This window comes from Chelonus insularis, unplaced genomic scaffold (genome assembly GCF_013357705.1).
Source record: "Chelonus insularis isolate UGA/USDA-ARS -01 unplaced genomic scaffold, ASM1335770v1 contig_41_pilon, whole genome shotgun sequence".
In the NCBI taxonomy this organism is placed as follows: Eukaryota; Metazoa; Arthropoda; class Insecta; order Hymenoptera; family Braconidae; genus Chelonus; species Chelonus insularis.
The window spans coordinates 416,809-440,538 of record NW_023276571.1 but is presented as its reverse complement, the minus strand read 5'-3'; the positions used below and the strand labels follow the sequence as shown (position 1 = coordinate 440,538).

At 29.1% G+C, this 23,730-nt stretch overlaps 1 long non-coding RNA gene across 2 annotated transcripts; it reads left to right on the top strand.

The window, feature by feature from the left end:
• Nucleotides 1-392: 392 nt before the first annotated feature.
• On the top strand, nt 393-23,730 carry LOC118069574 (uncharacterized). 2 transcript variants are annotated; one of them, XR_004690648.1, is made up of 5 exons: nt 393-986; nt 1,158-1,422; nt 22,533-22,932; nt 23,003-23,492; nt 23,570-23,730. It is a non-coding gene; the product is annotated as an uncharacterized lncRNA (long non-coding RNA). The 2 variants fall into 2 exon arrangements; XR_004690647.1 differs by having other exon boundaries at nt 22,533-23,492.

Here is a 23,730-nt window from a genome sequence, read left to right as displayed (position 1 = left end):
TGTACTTCATTTTTGGGAAAAGACAAAAATAGAAGTTGAATTTATCGGCAGTTTTTCAAAACTTCGTGCCATCGAACTGTAAATATTATTTTCTCTATTACCGACCGCAGATATTTTTTAGTTACCAAAGGATCGGTAAAGAAGAAGCTTGACTATGATCGACTGTTAAAGCAATTGTTGACTTTATCATTGTTGAAGGAACAACAATTTTTTTTTTTTTAATAAAATAATCAGTTGGAAAACAAATTTGATTATTTGTGGTGTGACAAAATAAGAGTCAATTATTATAAAGAAAAAATTGACAACAGTACTAGAGGTGTGAATAATGATAAAGTTAAGTGCTTAAATATTAATCAGTGATTCCAATTTATAGAAGAGTTAGTTTTGGTTATCAGTTACTGATTTTCACTGATTTATTCCAAGAGAGCATCCATTCTGGATAAAAATATTTTTTTATGGTGTAGATGATAATAATAATCATAATAGGAACTGAAAAGTAAAATTATCAGTGAAAATAATAAGTATTCTTGATGTGGAGATTGATTTACCAAACTAACAATGAGAATAAAAAATTAAATTTCAATTGATTGGACCTACGATGCAAAATGTCGGTTATTAAGAGAAACCTATTATTAAATAATCCCTTGTTCTTTCGCATGTCTCTTCTTCGGTATGTTTCTTTTTCTTCGACCCATACTCACGATTGGAAAGTGTCTGAGAAAGAAAAAAAAATAACCAGTGAATCTGGCTTTGTTGATTCAAAAGCGATAATACTAGACTGTAAAACTTTTTTCTCGCCCTCATCGAATGTAGACGGTAGACAGCAGCAAAAAACTATCATGGAAATAGAGATAGCACATTCATATAATTACTGATCCGTATTTAATTTTATAATGAACTTTAGGCAGTATTTTATTGATGTAACCTGACAGTTTCAATCATCATCAATACGTTTAATGTGGATCCAAAGATTTTATAATACTGAGGTTAGTAAAATATTTGAAATAAAACTAACCTATCTTTTTTTCATACACTTAACAAATCAATTGATAAAACTATTTTTGAATAAATTAATTCTATTTTCACTGATTTATTTAAAAAAGAGAATATAAAAAAACTAATGCACGTGATTTAAAGAATTTTTTCTTTTTTTGCAGTACTCAATAAAAAGTTCACATGGGCTTTTCGATTTTTGCTTGGAATTCCAGATGGAAAGATATTATTTTCTTTTCTTCTTGCTTCTTACCAAGATTCACGAACGAATCGATAGGTTTCGGGAGTCTTAAACATTCGACTATGGAGAAACACCTTGGATTTAATTGCCACTGGAAGTTGATACAAAAAAAAGATAAAAATATAAAGAAAGTGGAAAACATATATCATTGTGTAATGTTGTGATACATTGAGTGATTTTATCTAGGGGTAAGTCGAAGAATTTTTTTTAATTAAAAAATACTTATAGATATTACATTAGATATATAAAATATTTTATTTATTTTTTAAAAGTTTAAAAATATATATTAATAAATTTAATAACTGAATATAAATTTTTCTCTCGGTATATCTCAAAGTTTTGCTTATAAATTGCATTTTATTTGTCAGACATTAATTTTTCATAATTTTATAATTTAATAGTGTAGTTACATTTTTTATTACACTTCTTTTATCGTATATTAATGTATTAATTTAAATGTACTTAGTAAAACAATTTTGAATAAATTCTCATTACTTTTTTCTTTGATACTGAATCAGTTAAGAAGACTAAATGTAAGTGAAGAAAAAAAAAGCGACGGAAGCAATCAGAATTATTATCAAATTCTCGTGCCGTGAAAAACATTAATGCATATACTTTTGCCCTTCCGATCTTCATTTAGATAAATGTGGGTTGCCATTGCTGCAATTAAAGACTTCCATTCGGTTCAACATTCAAGTGTTTTCCTATCTCTCTAATAGCTTGTTCTCGTCTTATATTTAATTTAAAATAATCTGTCATTTCATTCAAATTAAATGAAATTTTTGCCTATTGTGGATATTGTTGCAAATTTTGATATGTAAACTGAGAGAAAAATGGGATGTATCCATAAAATATATTGATTCTAAATGAAATAAATGATTATAAAAATATTTAAAAGATGATAAAAAATATATTCAACAATTGATTAAATAATGATCTTTATTTCAACATCATTTAACAGATTACATAGTAAAGTAAAATTATTTTCAAAGAGTGGATTCGAAACTAACGAATGTACACTTGAAAATGCGCTGTCAATCATTCAAATCAGATGATAATTACCTGAGATACAATTTTTTAAAGATACTGATTTCGATTGAATTTTTTATTTATTTTTAAAAAATTCACTCTGTTTTGTCATAATGTTTTAAAATTTTTTACCGTCCATCAAAGAGTGATAAAAAGCTTCTGTTGTAGTGTTTCAAAAACGAAAGACTATAAGCTTTAAAATTAGCGGTAAATGAATTAAGTTAACCGATTTATTACCGAAATTTGATTTTTGGAAGATTTAAATGAAATAGTGGTTTTTTTCGACATTAATCTTTTTGTGAGCACAATTCTTTTTACCGAAGTTTCCTTGTTTGTTATTTTTTTTTCTTAAATTTTAAATACCAATTCTTGAGTAATTATCAATTAATAATATTCTGTGTACGTTAAAAATTTTTTTTTTAAATTAATTAGATATTTATAAAAAATAAGATCCAAGGCAATGTAAATAATGAAAATAATAATAATATCGAATATTATAATGAATGTTTTTTCTTCAGAATATATCTGAATTGCACAATCGTTATTGCAACCTTTGATCTGTATTTGAAACTACTGTAGAAAACGCCCCATCGTGTTATTGCTATGAAAATGAGGCTGAGGGGTCGATGTCAATACCATGGATTTCCCATAACTTATTTGAACGTTAAACGAGAACTTGCGAGTGTCAAATAAATTCGTGGTTCCCTGCTCAATTGAGTTAGATCCGCGATACATATGTGTTTAACACTCTAGGGGGTGCAACAACAATATTACAATCCTCTGACTTTTCAGATCCCCCACTAAGCCATGGTGCAAAAATCACGTATGCTCTAGCGTATTTTTGTCCACGGGCTGTCTATTCATTTTGTGTGAAACTTACTAGTGTTTTTGTTTAATCGATCATTAAAAAAATATCCTTTTTTTTGTCAAATCATCTTCTGCTAACGTATGTTTACAAAATATATTTATTTATAATTATATAATAATTAATTATTAATGTCTCTTACCTTAACTTGATGACATTGATGATCAAAAATATAATATAATTATCAGAATAGATAATGCAATAAAAATTAAACTGAAGTAAGAATATTGTAGTGATTGTAATCCAAAGTCATACTGTTACTACATTGATTGAAAAATTTTAATGATCAATAATATTAAATATTGTAATAGTCATTACTTAAGATTGAATATCATTTAAAAGTGACATTTGACTGCAGCCAAAGTGTTATTATTACTTAATTAAATAAATATTTATAATTTTTAATTAACTTCATTACTATTTCGATAATTAAATTTTAATCAACTTGATAAATGACTTTCAACACTTCCTCAAGGTATTTAAAAAATAATTTTTTCGATAAATGAATAGAAATTTTTCATCGGAATGAAGATCCAACATCAAACACATTGAGGTTGACCGCTGCATATAATGATGTTTATTAATACGTCAGCTTCTTCTTTCTAAAAGGTTAAAAACATTAAGTGCATTAATTTTTAATTTTTCATTAAAAAAGAAAAACACACCATGCAATACCTTATTTACATTTTTACCATTGACCTCATTTAATTAGTGTGGTAAATAGATAAATGAGATTATTATAAATAAGCTTCTGGGTAATTTGTCAGCTTTAAATTGAATTGATAATATTCTTTTGATACTGCAATTATTGATTTAAATGAAAAATTCATTAGAAAAAAGAAACAATTTTAACAAAAAATCTTTTTATCATTAAACCACAAAAGGATGATAAAGCTGAACACTCAATGTTCTAACATCATTTCACTTTACCGTCATTTTACAGCTAAACCGTCAGGGATAGGAATAAAAGTATAATGACCTTTTTTGTGTAAAATTGTTACCTCTATAAATTTTATTACAAACTTTTTTTTGTATCACACATAGTTTACGAGATAATTGTAAAAAACGGACTTTTATGTTAATTTTTTCTTCTTAGTTAATTTTTTTTCAATTTATTATAATAAAGAAAATAATTATATTTATTAAAAAAATATTTTTATACCTAAATTATGTTGAAGTATTTTAAAAAAAATATTTATCAACAAAACAACCTGATATCCACCGTACGGAAAATATTTAAAATAAAAGTCTGGATTTTATTCGATTATTTATAAATTTTTATTATTTTTAATTTTTTATTTAAACCAATTTAATGAACTTATTTGCTGAATTGTTATTGCATTTTTTTTACTGGTAATTTTTTTTGTAAAATACAAAAAAAAATTTCTAAAGTGTTCTAAACATCACCTAATCATAACATTTGAAGAAAAATTAATATCTAATAAAAGGAGGAAAAAAGAGGGAAAAAAAAAGAAAAACGAGTTTTTAAATGACTATAAATAAGCAGTGTAAATTGAGTTAAAGGTAAATGGCCAATTTGAATGTTAAAAAATGTCTGTTTCTCACGGCACTTCCTCTGTATCCCCATCACAAATCTTTTTAGTTCAACATGCGTCTGACCATCGAAAACGATTCTTTTTAACCAATGACGGTTTTATTTCTCGGCATTTGGTCGTCCTCGACCACGAAGATCATGAAGATACGCACAAGCCATAGTGTCTATAGACTAGTGACTAGATAGAGACTCGTAGAGGTTCGTTGTAGATTCACTTTGGACCTGTTTCTTTCTCATGTTAACAACTAAAACTCATAAAGACATTTAAGTGGTCTGTGAGAATGAAAAAAAAGATTCTTTGATGTTTGCCTCAAATCGTCAAGCTTTTAGGGTTGTTTAGGTTATATTTATACGCTTTTCTAAAAAATCTCACTACTAAAAATCCTCATAACTTTACCCGTTAAATGAAGTCATTTCACTTTTGTCGATAGCTTTATCTGTACGGAAAATATATTGTTGTAAGTCTTATCAGTAAATTCTATTCAACTGTACCATCATCTGGGCTTGAGAAAAAAAAAACTACTGTGGAAACTATTAATTCTGATAAATAAAGACTCTACCTACAACTAACTGTATCCTTTCGTTGAGAAAAAAAAATTCATTAGAATGACCAGATTTATTTTTTTTTATTTTTTTATTCGTGACATTTCTATTTAATTTTCTTAATTCAATTATTTCTATAGTTTCATTTTTTTTAAGTTAATCAATAATTTTATTATTATAATAATATTATTCATAAATAAATTAATAATATTATTCTTCTAAAATTGACATGGTAACATTTTTATAGATTCAATTCTGATAATTACTTGAATTAATTGATTAAAAATTTATATTTTTATTGTGCTCAATTATTTTTAAATATAATTATCTAAGTATTGGATTATTCTAATGTTCAATTTTTTTGTTAAGATCCATTACGTCTTACTTGAACTTATCACCATCTTGAACCAAATGTCCATTTTAATAAACAATTCCATCGCGAATATTCCTAATTTTTTTTATTAATTAAATTAACATTTTTTTATATATATCATAAATTTATTCCTCAGTATAATTTATTAGTTAGCTAATTTTTGGATAGCTTTAAAACTCCAATCTTTTTTTTTTATTCAAAAAACGCAGTCACTGTGGTTTAAATAGCAACATTATTATAGATAAGAATTATTTTTCAATATCAAATAATACTTTAGAAATTGGTAGCAATTTTGTGTCAATAAAAAAACAAGTGTGTTAATATTTGATAATGGAATAAATTAAAGATATATTTATTGAGTTTTTGAGAGTCTGATGATGGTAACAGTGAATATTAAATAAATTTATCAATATTAATGAATTATTATTGACTTAAAAATTATTAATTATTATCAAAACAAACCCAAGTTTAATATTATTATTATTCAATTGTTTTTTGGTAAATAAATATTGTTCAGAAGTAGCGTTAGAGATGCAGATTCTTACGTGTGATCATCTTTTTTAACAGTAGTGCATTCATTTGTCTTGACCTTAATTAATTTAGAAACTCCATCTGACAATAATTACAAAATTACCATAGAATTTAATAAATGCATCTCAAAATCGAAATTATAATTTTTAATGAATGTAATACAAACGATGAATATACTTATCAAGTTATAAACTAAACTGATTGATAATTCAAAAAGTTGATATGATAATGTTATTTAGAAAATAGTCCCTCTGTATCCTTCCGACAATTATTAAACCCAAATTTATTTAAAAAGTAAGGAAAACAATAAATAAAAATAGATGAAGAAATAAGTGAAAAATTATTTTTTTTTCGGCATGATCAAAAGACTTAAAAGTACACAGATACAAGATTTAGTGTCATTCGTTTTTCGTGACAGCTTCAGTACTTGGTTCTTCTTCGAACATTTTCTCTTTTTTCTTTTTCTTATTATATATATTTATATTTATTTCTATTTTATCTTAGTGTGTTTCTGAAACGGACCTGTCGACGTAAAGTGGGCAGTTCTGTTCAGGAAGCAGGTTTGATCTTGACTCAATCAATTTTAAATACCTGGATAGTTAAGACGAGATTACAGATAATCCAAAGCTACATGCTGTTGATATACTCCTGATAGTTTTCGTTTCTTTTCCCTCAATCTTCTCGCGTGTCAGTGTAACAAACTATGAAAAAATGAGTCAAAGATACAGGAAAAGATAAATGAATTAATTATTATATTTAATCGTTCGTGACAATTCAATTTAAATAAATTAAGTATTTAGAAAAAAAGCCGAAAATATTTTGAGAAATAACATTGGTTCACTAAATGTTTGACGATGATATTCTTTTTAATTTTAGAAGACACTACCTTCTTTTCTTTCTTCTTTTTTCATTATCTTCCAATGCAGTTGCTAAATATTTCATATCTATTTTTGTGGTTTAATTATTGGTTCATTAATTTCTCAATCAATTCAGATGTTTATTTTTACTCAGAAAGACAGATTAAAAGTAAATTTAATCACTCTAGCAATAGATGTTCACCTGGGGAATAATAAACAATAATGCAACTAAATATTTTTTATTATCATTAAAAAAAAAAATATTGGGGATTTTTTGGTAAGAATAGAAGCCATATTAATGGTCTATATAAAATGTTGTTCTTTAAAGGTATCAATATGTATACCATATATTTAACTTTAAAGACTTTGAATTCCTCCTAAACCATTGAATTTTATTGCCATTCATTTTTAGCTTTGCTCAAAAAATATTTAATAATTATTTAAAGGAATTATAATAGACACAGTGATGATGTAAACATAATTAAGGAGAATATCTTTGAAATTATTAACATAATTGTGCGGAGATTTTATTCAAATTTTAGTGACTAACGAGAAGCTTAAATGAATATTATGCTAAAAAATAAATCGGCTGAAGGTTATGAAAAAATGCATTAACTAAGTAACAATAAGATTCCAATACATTCCCGCGGTCTGGTCGTTCACAGACATAAAATGATGTATCTCATTGATGCTCGTGATATCCACAAAAGTGGCTCCCATTGAAAGAGTTCTCGGCGCGTCGGTGGGAAAAATGTCAGGGCACCTCGACGATTATATAGATCACGCGAGACCCGTGCGTGTGCTCACATACTTGAAATAGGTGTTCCGTAACGATGGGGTAGGTCTTGTTGGTCTCACGCGTGCTGAGTTCACTACACGCGAGACCATGTACTTAAATCTATATGGTGTATGTGACATGTATTACGTACACGCACCACAATAATATAACTGCCTCATATGTTCTCAGAAATTTTGTCTTCGCAATAGTCATTTACAAGTATGTGTCCACCTTCCAGACTGTATGTTTCATCGTCGTAATCACTTAAATGCTTTAATGTTTGTTTTTAAAGTAAGAAACCAGATTTCAAATGTGTGAAAGTACGAAAAATATTATTCTTACGGATATAGTAGTTTGCAACAAAGTTACTTATTGTATACTTTAACTATGAGAATTTTTTTTAGCTTCAATTTTTGGTATTCATACACTCGAAATCCCGGTTTTCTAAAATGCATTATTTTAATGCGGATCAGTGTGTTAAATATGATGTCGTCCATTTGATTAACACACTGATAGAAGAATATATTTGGTGGGACTAAATGAATTTATTGAAATTATTTTTCAGCATTTATTTGATATAAATAAAGATTTATTTGTAGGTAATAAATCTTCATTGCTTAGCTGTCTGATATTATTATATTTATAAAACCATTAAAAATTCACACGAAATTAAATGATTATAATGTTATTGCTCGTCGAGCTATTGTTTAAAAGAAAATATTAATTTTAATCATTACGAAACCGTTATTTTTTATTTAAAAATTTTCAATAAAACAAAGTTATTTCATAATATAACCTAACATTTGATTATGCTGCATAGTATTTAGATGAGAAATAAATATTTGTTTGCAGCTAAGAAATCATTCATTGAGACAAATAAATCTACTCCAATAAATAATTTCTTAACTGTTAAAAAATGTTCATTCGATTTCTCTTTTAAATAATATATTTATTAGCTGCTAATAAATTATGTTAGATACAAAGAAATACTTCTATCAGTGCATTGTAGTCACTTTTTACACACTTAGAAATGCGTTAAAAGTGATTACAATGTTAATCAAATGGGTGACGTTGTATTTAACACACTTATCCGCATTAAAATAATGCATTTTGGAAAACTGGAATTTTTTTTATAAAAGTTTCAAGTTTTTTTTTTTTATTCTACATGGAGGAAATTTTTGTATAAAAATTATTCAAAAATATGATATAAAATTTACGGTACAGTAAAGTAACTGGATGGAACACAATAACCATGATAGATATTTTATTCTAGAGTACAGTAATTTTTACCCTCAAGTAATAATTTTTACCCAACGTGAGGGTAAAAATACTAGTCCAGTCAATATAGGAGGCTTGGCTCCATTCGTCTTGAAAATTTTTGTACAAAGGGCAATTTTTAATTTTCTAATGTCAAAATATCCGTAATGACCTGTAGAAAAAATGTGCCCAAAAACGAAAGTGCGCTGATTTTTTTTTAAATGATTTTTTCGCAATCTAGTGGTCCCGTGTATCTAAGCGAGACAGCACTATAGGCGGCACCACGCGTTAGAAAAGGACACAACTATCGGAATGTAAAAATCGTATTTTCGATTAAAAAAAATGTAGTTTTCTTGTTCAATATTATTTTATTAATTATTTGATGAACAAAAAAACCTACAAAATCATCAATTTCTTAAAGTTGGTAATTTTTTCATTTATTTATAAAAATTTGTTTTTTTATTTATGTATAAAAAATTTCTTCATTATAGTAAATAATATATTTATTTATTATATTAATTTAATATTTTTTTTAATTTTTTGGGTCAAATATTTGCCTAAAATAAGTAAATAAATAATGAACGAATGAATTCAGGTCATTACGGATATTTTGACATTAGAAAATTAAAAATTGCGCTTTGTACAAAAATTTTCAAGACAAATGGAGCCAAGCCTCCTATATTGACTGGACTATACACCTCTCTAGGGGTAAATTTAACTCTTCTTATGAAATAATATTACCATTATAATGAAAAGACTTGGTATAATATTGTATTTATTTTTTTAAGATCAAATCTCTGAATATTTACTATTTATAATTTTCATAGTAGCCCTGATTTAACCTGTTTATAACCTCTTTTCTTTTTTTTACAATATAATTCATAATAAAAATTATTTCATTCTGAAAAAATCCTTTCCATCCTTTCTTCTTTACATGATGCGTAAATTTAATGCGTAAACGCATTCAACACCAATGAATGTAAGAATTCACCTGCCGTATTTCTCGACCAAGTCTCGTGCACCGTTGATAATGATGATAATACATTATAACGCATATCCACACTTGCTCTGCTATGGATGGCCACTCATAACAGACAGGTTACGCATTACACTTGATTCTCGGTGTAATGCCCACTACAGGGTTACGACATGCAGACATGCTATATATAGTTATATGCAAGTGTTACTTTTCTACGTACATAGAACATCAAAAAATTTCCATAAAGATGCGTTTGAAAATTATATCGTTAAATTTTCATAAAAACAACGACATTAATATTTATTTTTATGTGATAAGTTAATAATTTATTGAATAATTCCGACTGAGTTTTACATATCAGTTCAATTAGATCTGAATTTTTTAAATCAAAAGTCCCCAGGGATCAATTCTTCATAGTTTAAATAATCAAAAATCATTTAAATTCCCTTTTTTTTAACCACTGAACCGATGAAAACAATTTTTCCAAGTAAATTATATTGTTACATGATATCAATTACAATTGCAATAACATTGAAATATTTTATTTTCCTTCAAGCAATCATGTAGTATTCAAAGTTAAACAAATTATTCCTCATTATTTAGTAATAAATTCTAGAAGATTTATTTCTAAGAACTACTGGCTCGATCTTGAACAATTATTTAAATTTTATTTTTATTTTTAGAAGAAGGCAATTGAACATACCGACAGATGTAGTCAATTAAAAAATAAATAACTTAATTGTAAATGATAAAATGTATATAGGAATAATGATAAATAATTTTCAATTAATCTTGGGAACATATTAAATCAAGAAGAGAGTGCCGAGAAATTACTCAACGTTTATTTTTTCATCGGCACCTTTCGTGTCATTTTTTTTTGCTCTGAACTATCTACTTGAGAACGAGGTGCGACTGGATCGCCAAGACTTGTTGAGTACGGCTAATAGGGTCATTGAAGGCAACACTGTCAGTCACCAGTTATGGGCGTCTTGAAGTTTTTCAAAATCAGTTTTTTTAATGTGCCGCAAGGCATCATTAGCAGTAGCGAATAGTTATAGTCAATAACTTGGACACCAGCGTCCTCTATACAGACTTGGTTTTTTTTTTTTTTATCTTATTGTACAAGATCTAATACTTGTTTCTCAATCGGGAGACGGGTGACAAATCTTCCTGACTTTTACTATTTATAAACACTGTCAGCCAACGAATCTAAATCTTTCTTTTTTGTCTCCGGATTGTACGCAACATCCAAACATAAGCTCGTTTTGACGACAAATTAAATTGCGCTTTCTTGTTACAACTGTCAAATAAAGTGTTTTATGGATGATTTTAGAAGTTGTAAAAGCATTCAGAAATTTTTCAAGTGTATAATTTAATCTCTTATTTTTTTCGTGTATTCCGTGTGTATGAATACATTTGAAAAATTTATTGAGTTCATCAAATTTAATTTGAATTTGGTTTAGTTGATGTTTCTTATCTCTTTTTTCGCAATTTAATTTTATGTAAACTAAAAATAGCAAATGATGTAAATAAATTTTTAAAAAAATCTTACATTGTGTAATGGACAAGTTTTTGGAGTAAAAAATAACTTGGAACAGTTGTATTAAAAATTTGAGTAATTTAACCCTCTAAACAATAACAATAATTATAAGAGGGGTTAAATTACTCAAATCTTTAGTACAACTGCTCCAAGCTAATATTTACTCCAAAAACTTGTTCATTACACAATGTAAAATTTATTTATGAGTAATAAAAAATTGTCAGTGATCTCTACAATATTCCACGATGAAAAAATTACTGTTTTGTCTACACTGAGGAAAAAAATATTTTTCGTCATGCCTGCGCGGAAAGTTCACTTTTCCATTGGAGAGGGGTTGAACTTTCCACTCAGGTATGACGAAAAATTATATTCAGCCCTAAGGAGGACAATTAGACAAGCTTAAACCACGTGTTTACCCCCCTCGCCTTCGGCTCGGGTTGTAATTTTACACGTGGTTTGAGCTAGTCTACTTTTCCTCCCTAGGTGTGAAATATACTATTGTTTTTGCACTTACTTTTTAACGAACTTCAATTTTTTTTATAGAATAAAAAATAATGTAATTCCACAATCTGTTTTTAAACCCTCTACATTGAAGGGAAAATTTTTTTTTTTTCAATGAAATGCTTCTTTGAATAGAATCTATAAAATAATTAATTGATTTAAAGAAATGTTTTTTATCAACAATAAGCTGATATTGTACCGAATAAATCCAATTTTGAAACAATATCAACTTATTGTTGATAAAAAACATTTCTTTAAATCAATTAATTATTTTATAGATTCTATTCAAAGAAGCATTTCATTGAAAAAAAAAAAAAAAAAATTTTCCCTCCAATGTAGAGGGTTTAAAAACAGATTGTTGAATTACATTATTTCTTATTCTATAAAAAAAATTGAAGTTCGTTAAAAAGTAAGTGCGACCCGAAATAGATTGTTTATATCTCATTCTTCAGAACTTACAATAATTTTTTAAAAACATTATTGATAATTTTATTAATTAAATTTGATTAAACGTCATTAAAATGCCAATATTTTTTTCTAAATTTTATATTACTACTTCTATTGTCATATTCTCAGTCGTAATAGAACATGAAAACAAAAAGAGAAAAAAAAAAAACGGAAAAAACGTATGCCATTATCAAAAGTGAAAGAAGAGTGATGTATATAAACTATATATATACTTCTACACACATCTGTAGACAGAGACGATAGTAAAGGGGCAAAGTTGACTGACGAGGGAAGTGTGTGACGGTAGCCAAGTCCTCATTAGCGCATTCCGGTGCGACACCCGCGACTCAAAGTGTCGTAAAAACAGCTGAGATGTAGCAAGCGTCGCGATGCAACAGCATCCAGTCGACGCCTAGCTTACTATATAAAAAAAAAAACCAAGTCTCGACAACTAATGAAAGTAATATCGCCTTTTTTCTCAACTTTTCCAACCTTTTTCCATCCTTCCAACTATGCATCTTCGTTCAATGCCTGAACTTCCTGTTCAATTAATCGTCTACATTTCCAATGAGTTAAATATATTTACATAAAACCCATATTTTTGTAAACATTGGCCAATTATTTCCAATCTTTGGCCAAATACTTGAATAACTGACATCTTTTGTGTGGTAATGAAGAAGAAAAATGTCAAATGCAGAAACCCGTATGATTTATTATGACATACTGTATGGCTTCTTTCTTATGCACTCCTAACCTTACGCTCTAACATCTTTCGTAATTGTTCATTAATAAATCTATACATAGACTAGACTCTATGTACTCTGTATAAGCTAATATAACATTACTTAATAATGGGTGAATTTTATATTTAAATTCAGCTACGTCATTATATGTTTCCTAGAAATAACATGGGCTATTTGTCTTAAATGTGTTATGGTTTATATAAGACTTTTATTATTTTAATTGTTGGATTTTTTATCTAACTTTATCAAATAATTCTTTCATGTTACTTCATTACTAAATTATGCTTTGTATAATGCTATTAAATAATTATAACAATTAGATAGAATTTTAAATTTAAAATAATTATTTATCAGTTGTTTTAAAAATGTGATTCTGATGAAGATGATGACGACAAAAAATCGAATATTAATTTTTAAATTACAGGAAAATATTCGCAATAAAATATACTTGTTGAAAAATGTTAATAAATAAAACAAAAAATATTAATCATTAAAATAAATGCTGTTGAAATGTTGAATTAATTTTTCACTCTATAAAAGGAAATGAAACTTGAATAATTCTAGAAAAGAAATATGATATTAAATAGAATGCGGTATAAGAAGCCGCGATTATGAAAATTATGAGGCGTGAAAAGAAAAAATTAGTAAACTTGGTGCATTAACCCGAGTAATAGAGGCCGAAGTGTCGGTTGTAAAGAAAGTGCGTATGGAAGACATAAAGGGGGAAAGGTGCGGAGTCAAGAAGTGTAATGCCCCATGACAAAAGTAATGCGTCTGCTTTGCAATACAGACATGCACAACTTCATGCACGGTTTCTGCAAGGATAGAGACAATATACAGAAGTAAGTTGAACAGATGGTTTAACATCATTTTATTATGAGCTTCTGTGTTACGTACCGCTTTAACGACGCTACTTAGTATTAATTACATCAACATTATTTTCGATTGTTGTTATCGTCAATTTGTGTGAAAAATATTACTGATTATTTGAAACATAAGGAAGAAGAATAAAAAAAGATACTTAACACTGTTCACATGGAGTGATGAAAAATGATTAATTGGTTGAAAGGATACGACAACTTTGTCAAAAGTTTTTGTCAAGGGACTCAAATATTTCGGTCGTTAGTTTTGTTTCAAGTTAAATTTAGAAGAAGAAAATAGTAGTACACTTATTACCTTCAATCAACCAAGTGATGACAGAGTTTTTTAAAAATATTTTCATTTCAAAAATACATTTTTGATATAATAATCAGATTTTCTGTGTTGCTATTATTAGTTTATCAGCAAAAATTATCACAAAAGCTTCCACTGCAACACTTGATCGCAATCAATGATTTATATTTAAATGATGTTATGGAAGTATAATTTGTCAAAGGTGCAAATGCATATCGTGACGAGCTGTCATAACTGATATTATCTCATAATTATTAAACTATGAATTAATGAAAAAAAAATGTATTCATAATATTACCATTACTATCAGTCAGTAATTTCGTGGTAGAGAACAAATGGGATGTTTAATATGCAACGTCTTCAAACCATCTATCTTAATGCAGAATGCTAATTATCTTGTATAGGAGAGATGAAAATCGAAGCAGGTGAATGCTCATTTTGTTTTAAATGATTATCAAATTTTTAACATTAATGTAAATATGCTTCTTATCATTCAGATAGTAGTGAAATATTTTTTTAATCATTTTTTAGTGTCGAAAAATTGTCTTAATTTAAACATATGTGTTGTACTTTCAAGTTAAGTGCAAAGGAACCAAATTAAGTATAATATTTAACTTTATTGAGCACTAGTTTTTTTTAACTTCCCAGTAGGAAGTTATTTTTATTAATAATAAAAAAATAAAATAATCGAAACATCAATGATAGCGATAGCTTGATTAATTTTATTTGCACATAGTAAATTACTGCTTGCCTCAAAAATTTGACAGGAAAACTACTCAGTCGAACTTGCAGCATATTTTTGCAACAATTAAAACAAAATCTCTAAACCTAATGACAGTTTTTTTCCCAATTAAACAAAGTAAAATAACTTACTTATTGTTGGAATAAATTTATTGATATCAACATGAAGAAGAATTGAAAAAACATAAATAAAAACAATATGAAAAGTCATTATACTCAAACCAAAACACTTTCCACTCGAGTTAAAGTACTTACCTGTACACACGCGCAGAGTATTTGCTTAGTGATTTGAACAAAAAAAGGCTTCAGTTGCTCGACGCGGCATGTTTGTGGGAATCAAGGGGGTTGAGTAGGTAAAAGTTGGACAATGAAGTTCTTTGCGGTCGCATGATCCAGCCTTGGTGTGGCCGCATCACCAACATAAGCCAATTTGATGCTTCACTGCTCTGATCCATCCAGATATAAGCCGTGTGCTTAAAGGTGCACACAAATAATGCACTTCATGATTATACAGCAACCCGTGGGCTGGAGACAGTGGGGGGTAGCCACCTCAGGGGTTACTTAGAATCTTGTGACCAGAGGGAGGTTGAGAACTGTAGGGGTAAGTGTACTACACCAGAAATAAAATAAATATAGATGTGACTACTATCTGATATCGTATTAATTACATCATCACAGTTGATACATTATTTATTTATTTTATTTAATATTGCAACATCTTTGGTTTCCATAACTGGTCAATGAGCTATAAATCTTGACTTTTATCTTTTTAGAAACAAATTATTGTTTTACTGTCTCCAGAATTTTTTTCTTACACGAAAACTCCTTTCTATTCAATTTATTATTTTACTGCTTAATTGCTTATGATTGTGCCTATCACATTCTTGTTTTTATTGATACTCTTAAAGTTTGAAATTCAAAGGAATGTCATAGAACTCTTTTTATCATTTTTGTTTTACATGAATTTTATTACTTGACAGCCTTTATAAATTTTTTTTTTATTAGACACCAAGCCAGTAAAGTATTTTTATATTTAGATAATTAATCGACTTTTGGGTGGACTTGAAGTGTGTTACTTCAAAATGTGCAACCACTCATCAAGGGCCAGACAAGGACACTTCAAATTTGACAATAGATTCAGTTGGTTTTTTTTTTTAATCCAAGGTCCCACGGTTCTCATTTCAGATTGATCAGAGATATCGTTTCAAAAAATTTCTGTTTATCGAACAGCATAATTTTATTTACTTATGTTTATCGTTATTTTATAGCTAAACTGTAAGAAATAGATAAAAAAGTATGAGTACCATTTTTATGAAGAATCAAAAGATCTTGAACTTTTGTTCCAATCTTTTTTCTTGTATTTCATATAATTTACGAGATAATCGCAAAAAAGTATCATTGATGATTTCAAGCAGCTTTAAAATATCATTTCCTAAACTGTTAATCACGTTGAAAAATTTTTATTGTATGACTTTGGTGACTGGAATGAAAATTTTAGACCGAAAGCAAGTTAAAATGGTGAATAAATCAATAAAACATAAAATTCTGGAATGAGTGTGAGAAAAGTGAAAGCAAGTACTTGATATTTCCATAGATACTTAAATCAAGTAACAATAGTAGTCTTGTATCCCAACGTGCGTAATTACGCGCGAAACTGATAAAATCGATCCGCCCTTATCTCGATCAGGACTTGGGGTGAAGAAGAGTGTGCCGTATCGATTCATCGGTTTATTCTTTCAATTAGCTTTACCAAGTCCACTTTTTCATGCTTATTTTCATAATATTTTATTATTCCAACCAAAATGTAGGGATCATTTTTCTACTTTCTTTTCTTTTTTTTAAGAAAAAAATTCCTCAACCTCAAAATAAAAACTTCACTTTCTTTCTTCTCTTTTTTCCCATGTTTCTCTTTTACAGTGTCGATAACTACTGCTGACACTAAAATAAAATACGACTTTTTAAGTATATTTCAAGCTCATCGTTCCCACCTGTCTTCAGTTTGACTAAGATGATATGAACATGGAAATGTATAATTTTTCTTCTTTTTTTTTTTTTGTCATTGTGACTGCTTCTATCAGATACTGTCTTATGCGTTGACAAGGGTGAGGCGACACTGCAGATGTAGTCAACAGATTTGAGTTAAGATGATTAGATGCCAGTAAAGACGATGGCATCATCTGTCTGAAATTTTGAAAGAAAAAATGATGAAAAAATAAAACTCAAGTAATTCAAGTTAAAAAAAGATTTATGATTAAATAATTCAATTGATTGGTCAATAAATGATTAAATTGAAAGATGTAAATAGGTCTAAATGTCCTTATTTAGAGCCAAGTAATATGTTCCCACAGTTAATAAAACCATTAATGTTATATCTTGCTTAGGATTTTTCCAGTTAAGTTAAACAGATGACAATAATTCAAGTTGTCGTAAGGTTATCTGATGTAGATCTACATGTAGTGCGAACTATGGGCTCTTTTAGGTCGACAGGTCTTTGTCCCCTCAATGCATGGTCGCGTGGCATTTTTGCCTTTGGGTTGCGTTTATTTATCTAGACGATGAGGTTTAATGTTGGACATTATTATGAAATTTGATTCATTTGCTAAGATATACCTAGGAAAATTTTTTTGCTGTGTTAAAAAAGTTGTTTTAATAAATTCTGATCTATAAATCACAAAAAACTTACCCTCTAATAAGGGTGTTTTTTTTATCACAGCTCCATCTTGCTCTCACAGTTCACCCACAATGTGGTTAATCTTCATCAAACAGTTTTTTTGATGGAGATTATTTTTAAATTCAATAATCATCAATGAGTGTAACCCTCAAGAATCATGCTAGCAATTTCTTGGTACTTGTTATTCAGGATGTTTCATTATTATCATTTATTTTCAAAATAAAGGATGTTTTTATTTTAAATATTGTAAGAAATACAACTGTACAACTACTTGGACTAGTTACTGTGTTATCAGAAACTGCTAAAATAATGATGAAAAAAGAAAAATAGCTGAACACATTTCTATCATGAAGGTTCAACGGATCTATCCTTGACCTGGTCTAGAGTCCAAACCAACCATGGCCCAATGTTGGACTATCAATGAGCCATTGCTTCCTGTTAGGGCTGTGATGGAGACTGGTCATATAATCCTTGGTTCTGTTAGACGAAGCTAGGTAAACTGTGACTTTTGTAGTGTAACCAGCAATGATTTAAAAATTTCTCATTCTGAGTTAGGAATATACCTGAAGAGTACTGACCTGCCTAGTGTCTCCTGTAAGACAACACAAAAATCAAGCGCTCTTGATTCAACCTGGATCTAATTCTTGCCATCATACATTCACTAACATCAATACATTTATTTCTTTTCTGTGGCCATCAGGACATTGTTGATGAAAAGAAGTTTTTTAGTTAATCCAAGAGTGTGACAAATTTGTTAGCATCTCACAGCTGTTTCTCCAGTAAATGTGTTGTTTCATTTTCTAAATTAATGATTTCTTCAAGCTACTAAATGTTATCCGTGAATCCAAAGTTTTCAGGACATTATGATCCAATAAAATAATGTAAATTATTGAAGTAAAAATGGTTTAACGGTTCAGTAGGATATTTTATTCTAGTATGCAAGCAAGGTATGGTAATGAATGTCACTTTTATGAATATGTATACCAGTTCTGTACATTTAAATCGTATTAACGTGAGATTTTTAACAAAAAAGACACTACAAATGGTCGCAGTGCTGAATAAACATTGTTACTAGACTGCTCAAATTGGAAAAATAAGAGTTTGACATGACAAAAGGGTGGAGAAGTAGCTGGAAAAAAGGTAAAAAAAAAGACGACTCTTTAGATCCGGTAATCCGGTCATTTGTAAGCCGTGAAATGTGTCCCTCTTAAATATCATTATCCAGTGTCGGCGGCTCGTAGGTTTAGATCCAGAACCACACACCGACAACTCGTGCACTCGGCAGGATTCTAGCTAGTATAGCGTGAGTAGATAATCGCTTCTTGAAAATAGGAAACACGCGCTGGCTATTTGCCAAAGCTCGGCATTTATCCACTGAAACGATTAGAGTGAGACGCCAGGTGCGAAATTTAGTAGTACACACTGCGTGTGACAAGATATTCTTGCTTTTCTTATGAAAATCTATGAAGATCACTCTTTCTTTCAATAACCATTTGTATATTATATTTTTCTATTCATTCAACACAAAGCTACAAGACGTCTTGGAGTGCAACAAAGTCCGACGGAATAAAGGTGTGCTTGAGTACTTGGAGATATTTTTTTATTTTCACTGTAATTGAACTTATTTAAATAAAATTACAGTTGGATAAATATTGATGCTTTGAGGTTGATGAATTGGAAGAGTGACACCTTAAATTGATGTGATTATTTATGGAAGCAATATTTTATTTAATGGATAATTTGTGTCAGTACACAAAAATAGTGTGTGTGTAAAAATATTTTTTTGAGTAATGGTCGAAAATACGTTGACAAAGCACTTGTTACGACGATATGTATCATTTTATAATGAAGAGTTTAGTCAGCATTTTGTCGAGTATCATTCTGATGTATTGTCCAACTATATATAATCTGATTGAACGATTTAACGCTATTTAATAAAGTTCTCTTGATTCGAGTGGTTGAGCAGGAAAAACTTGATTTAAAACATGAGTGATAGTCACATTTTTATAATTAGTACGAAATACTAAATCAAATGTTTCCACTTGGACAATAAGAGTCACTTGAGATTAATTAATATGTACATAGAGAGAAGGATTAAGTAAAAATTACCTTGTCGTGCTAAACAATGATGGTACAAGAGACAAAAAATAAAATAAATTTTATTTTTACTGCACAGTGTACACCCTAGAAAATGAATCAGTGAGTATTCACTATTTTCAGTGATAATAATAACATTGTTATTAATTATTATTTATCTAAAAAAATGGGGAATGTCAAGTAGTTGAGGTATTTAACTCAACAGTCAAAAATTTGCATTAAAAGAATAATCTGCTTGGAAGAATGAAAAAAAAGCATAACTGTAACAGTGCAAATTATGTATCGGGATAGCACGAAAATAAGACAAAAGGAGTTGATCTTGTTCGTTGAAAGGCAGACGTGTAAAGATTGCGTGCCCCATGAACATTTAGCATTAATTGCATATCGGTTTTGGCAGGTGGCCGCCTACCATATCTGATGAACATTTTCACTCGGTGACTGTAACCTGTATCATCGTTGTGGATGAATAATGATGGACTATAGAGCCCAAGCTACTCCTCCTCTCTATATCTTTGTTATATCGGCCTTAAGAAAAACATATATGTGCTTACGCACTGAGTAAAATTATTCTTGGAAAAGAATCAGCTTTAAATAAATTTTGTCATCTGATTCGATCGTTTTGAAGTCAACGCTAATGAATTGTTGATTAATTGGCAGTTTCCATGCATTTTCAGTGGAAGATTGAAGATTAAATTTGATGAAGAGTTTCAAGTCCTGAATCGTCATTAAACATAAATAACGTCATCAATTTTGGAGATAAATTTAAATAAAATTGAATACTATTCAGTTCAATGAGGGAACAAAAAAAAAAAAAGAACAAAAATAAAAAAAAAAAGGCAGGTGCACTTTCTGTTGTGTTTGTCGGTAATACCTTCACATGTCAACTGGATCTTACCTCTAGCTCATCCGTATAGTTATATAATATAATCTTCAACTATTTGATATAATCCTATACTTATAAGTCATTATTAATCTTTATTATGATTGTGGTTCAGTTTATGTAGATGTCAAGATAAGTCTAAGTAAATTATAGAGACGTCACGAGTGAAGAAATTTTTAATAACTGACATAAAAAAAAATTATCAAACTACACTGACATTATTGCTCAAAACGATTGGACCATAATCCTACCTTCTCCTCCAGGAATTGTTCCACATTTTTAACCCTAAAAATTGCAAATTTTGATTAATAAATTTCTTCCATTGATGCAGTATTATTTGAACTAATAAATCAGTTATGAACGTATGATTTTGCAAAAATTTATTTAAGGATTATTAGAAAGCTGATGATTTCTATTCTAATAAAATTTCACTCTATTTTTTGTTTTTTATTTTAAAGTTAAGAAAAGTGACTTTTATTTATTTATTTATTTTTAAACTATTAAATAAATTAAATTGTATTTGATGATCTACATTTTGGATTTATCCTAAATACATAATACATGTGTACACAATAAAGTGAATAATTATTCAAAGGCTTTTAAACGATGTGCTAAAGTGAATACGATGTGAAAATTTATGGTAAATGAATTTAAAATCATTCCTACGGCTCATAAACTAGAAAAAAAATAGCAGTATGTAATTCTAATGTGTATATAATTATATATTTTTATCAACATAATTATCCATTCATCAGTACGGAGTTGTAATTATTTGGAAAATTTATCTAAATTTATTTATAATGATAGTTTAAATCTTTAAATGTTTATATAAAAAGTAAAGACATATGGCGTAGAGGCTGTGCAAAAAAGGGGGACTGAATAAAGTAAGGAATCAGAATAAAACGGAAAACGCGAGGATTTGCTATTTCCGTATGTTACTTTCATGGAACTACGACGACCTGGCATATCTTTGTAGATCTTGCATAGATCTCACGCCCGTGACCTCTGTAAACGTCGAGAGCGCAAGTCTCTCGCAGTTTCTCGGCATGGGGAAAGTAATAACCAACGCCACGAGCTGAACATAAATATGTGACTCTACATATCCACAATCTACTATCGTTTTTTTTTTTAACTTATCCAAGATTTATTATTACTGTAATCACTGACTAGAAAATAGAATGAATCAAAGATTTTCATGAAAACGTTGAAATAATCGCGTAATTGTTATAAAAAGCCAATTGGATCTTCAACATTATTCTTATAAAAAAGTGTCATAAGATTAATCTAAGTTATAGGTTAATGATAGGATTCTTTTTTTACCTAGAGAAAAAAATAGCACATTATAGTCTGCAATGTGCAGAGAAGAAATATGTTATTGTATCAGTCGGTAAAGAAGAAATAAAATTCGGTAATGATGCAATTTAAAGCATACTTTGCTGAAGCTAGATGTTGCTGAAACATGGCTGACTGTATTGCGTTAACGAGAAATTTTGATTTGCTGATAAAACATGGCTTCTATATGCCAGAATCTGTCTTGAGTGACCCTATTACAAGTAAAACAATTAGGCTTAACTATTCTGCGTGCTATAAAGCTCTATTTTCTTCCCTCCAAACCCAATAAGCCATTTATTCTAATCTAAGTAATCCTTGTTGCTAAATTATAATAATAAATCTAGAAAAGGTTATGTTTTAAATGGTTGGTATACTTGAAGAATACATGGACGATTCTTATTCACAGGTCACAATTTGGGCACTTGTTTACCGGGTGATTAAACTTCACCGTAAAAAATTCTGATTCAATCTTCTGCATAAATAAGACAACTGACATCACAGAGGATGACGTAAATGAAATCAACTATCAGATGGACAATGTTGAAGTAATTTAAAAAAAAAGTTAAATACTCGAATTCACATATAAAGCATAAATAAGTTGTCGGAAAAGTTGGATTATAGTGAAATAAACGTTGGACAGGACGGTTATATACTCAGACTTGTGGACCTCGAGCTCATAAGCTTCCATATTTATCTGTAGTGAGTGCTTATAAAATTGTTAGCTTATGTTTCAGGATTCACAACAAAGTTCACTCGTTCAGATGAGAGAAAGAAGGAAAGAAATTTTCAGTCAAGTCAAAACTTGTGTAATACACTTTTATTTATATATATATATATTCAAGTAGATATTATAAAGAAGCTGGTTTTTTTTTGAAGTTTAAAGGACTTGGATGATACAAGTAAGTCAAAAAAAAATTGTGGGGAGCGCGAAAAAAGTAGAGAGGGAGTTGTGAACTGGCGTAACGGTAAGGAGACAAGCCTAGTGATTTAATTACACGCTACTTTACTCAGAACTCACTACACTGACTCTTATGCTCTCTCGTCGACACACTCGAAATATCTCTAATTGTACGAGAGATTCTTCGGCTAAGTAATGCTCATAAAAAAATAAATAATTATGAAGTGATATAGCCGAGATTGTGTGGAATGACGTTTAAGAGTTCAGCCCCTTAGTGGACGCTTTAAGAAAGGATGTTGGTGGCATCGCTTGAGTGACGTTGGAGTATGAGTGCAGCCACATTAATGCTGTGCGTGCCCTATAGCAATTCACTGCATGATCATGAAGAGATTTGCGATTTGCTCAGGATTTAATGTAGAAGGAAACGGGCATAGTTGTTTCATCGCGCAACACTGATTCACTGAGCAGGTAAGCATTAATGCTGCTACTAATTCATAAAATTTTTATCTACAGCTTTTTTTAAAAGTTCATTAATTTATTTTCAGTTAAAACTCATCTTGGACCTCTGGGTTTTACTTAATAAGAAATACTCTAGAATTTAGGATCACAAGATGCTGATTCGCTGCATAGCTTTGTAATTTTCACTATAAGTAACAAAAATGCCGGCAAAATTTGCTACGCCATCTGGTGGAAGCGTCATGATGAC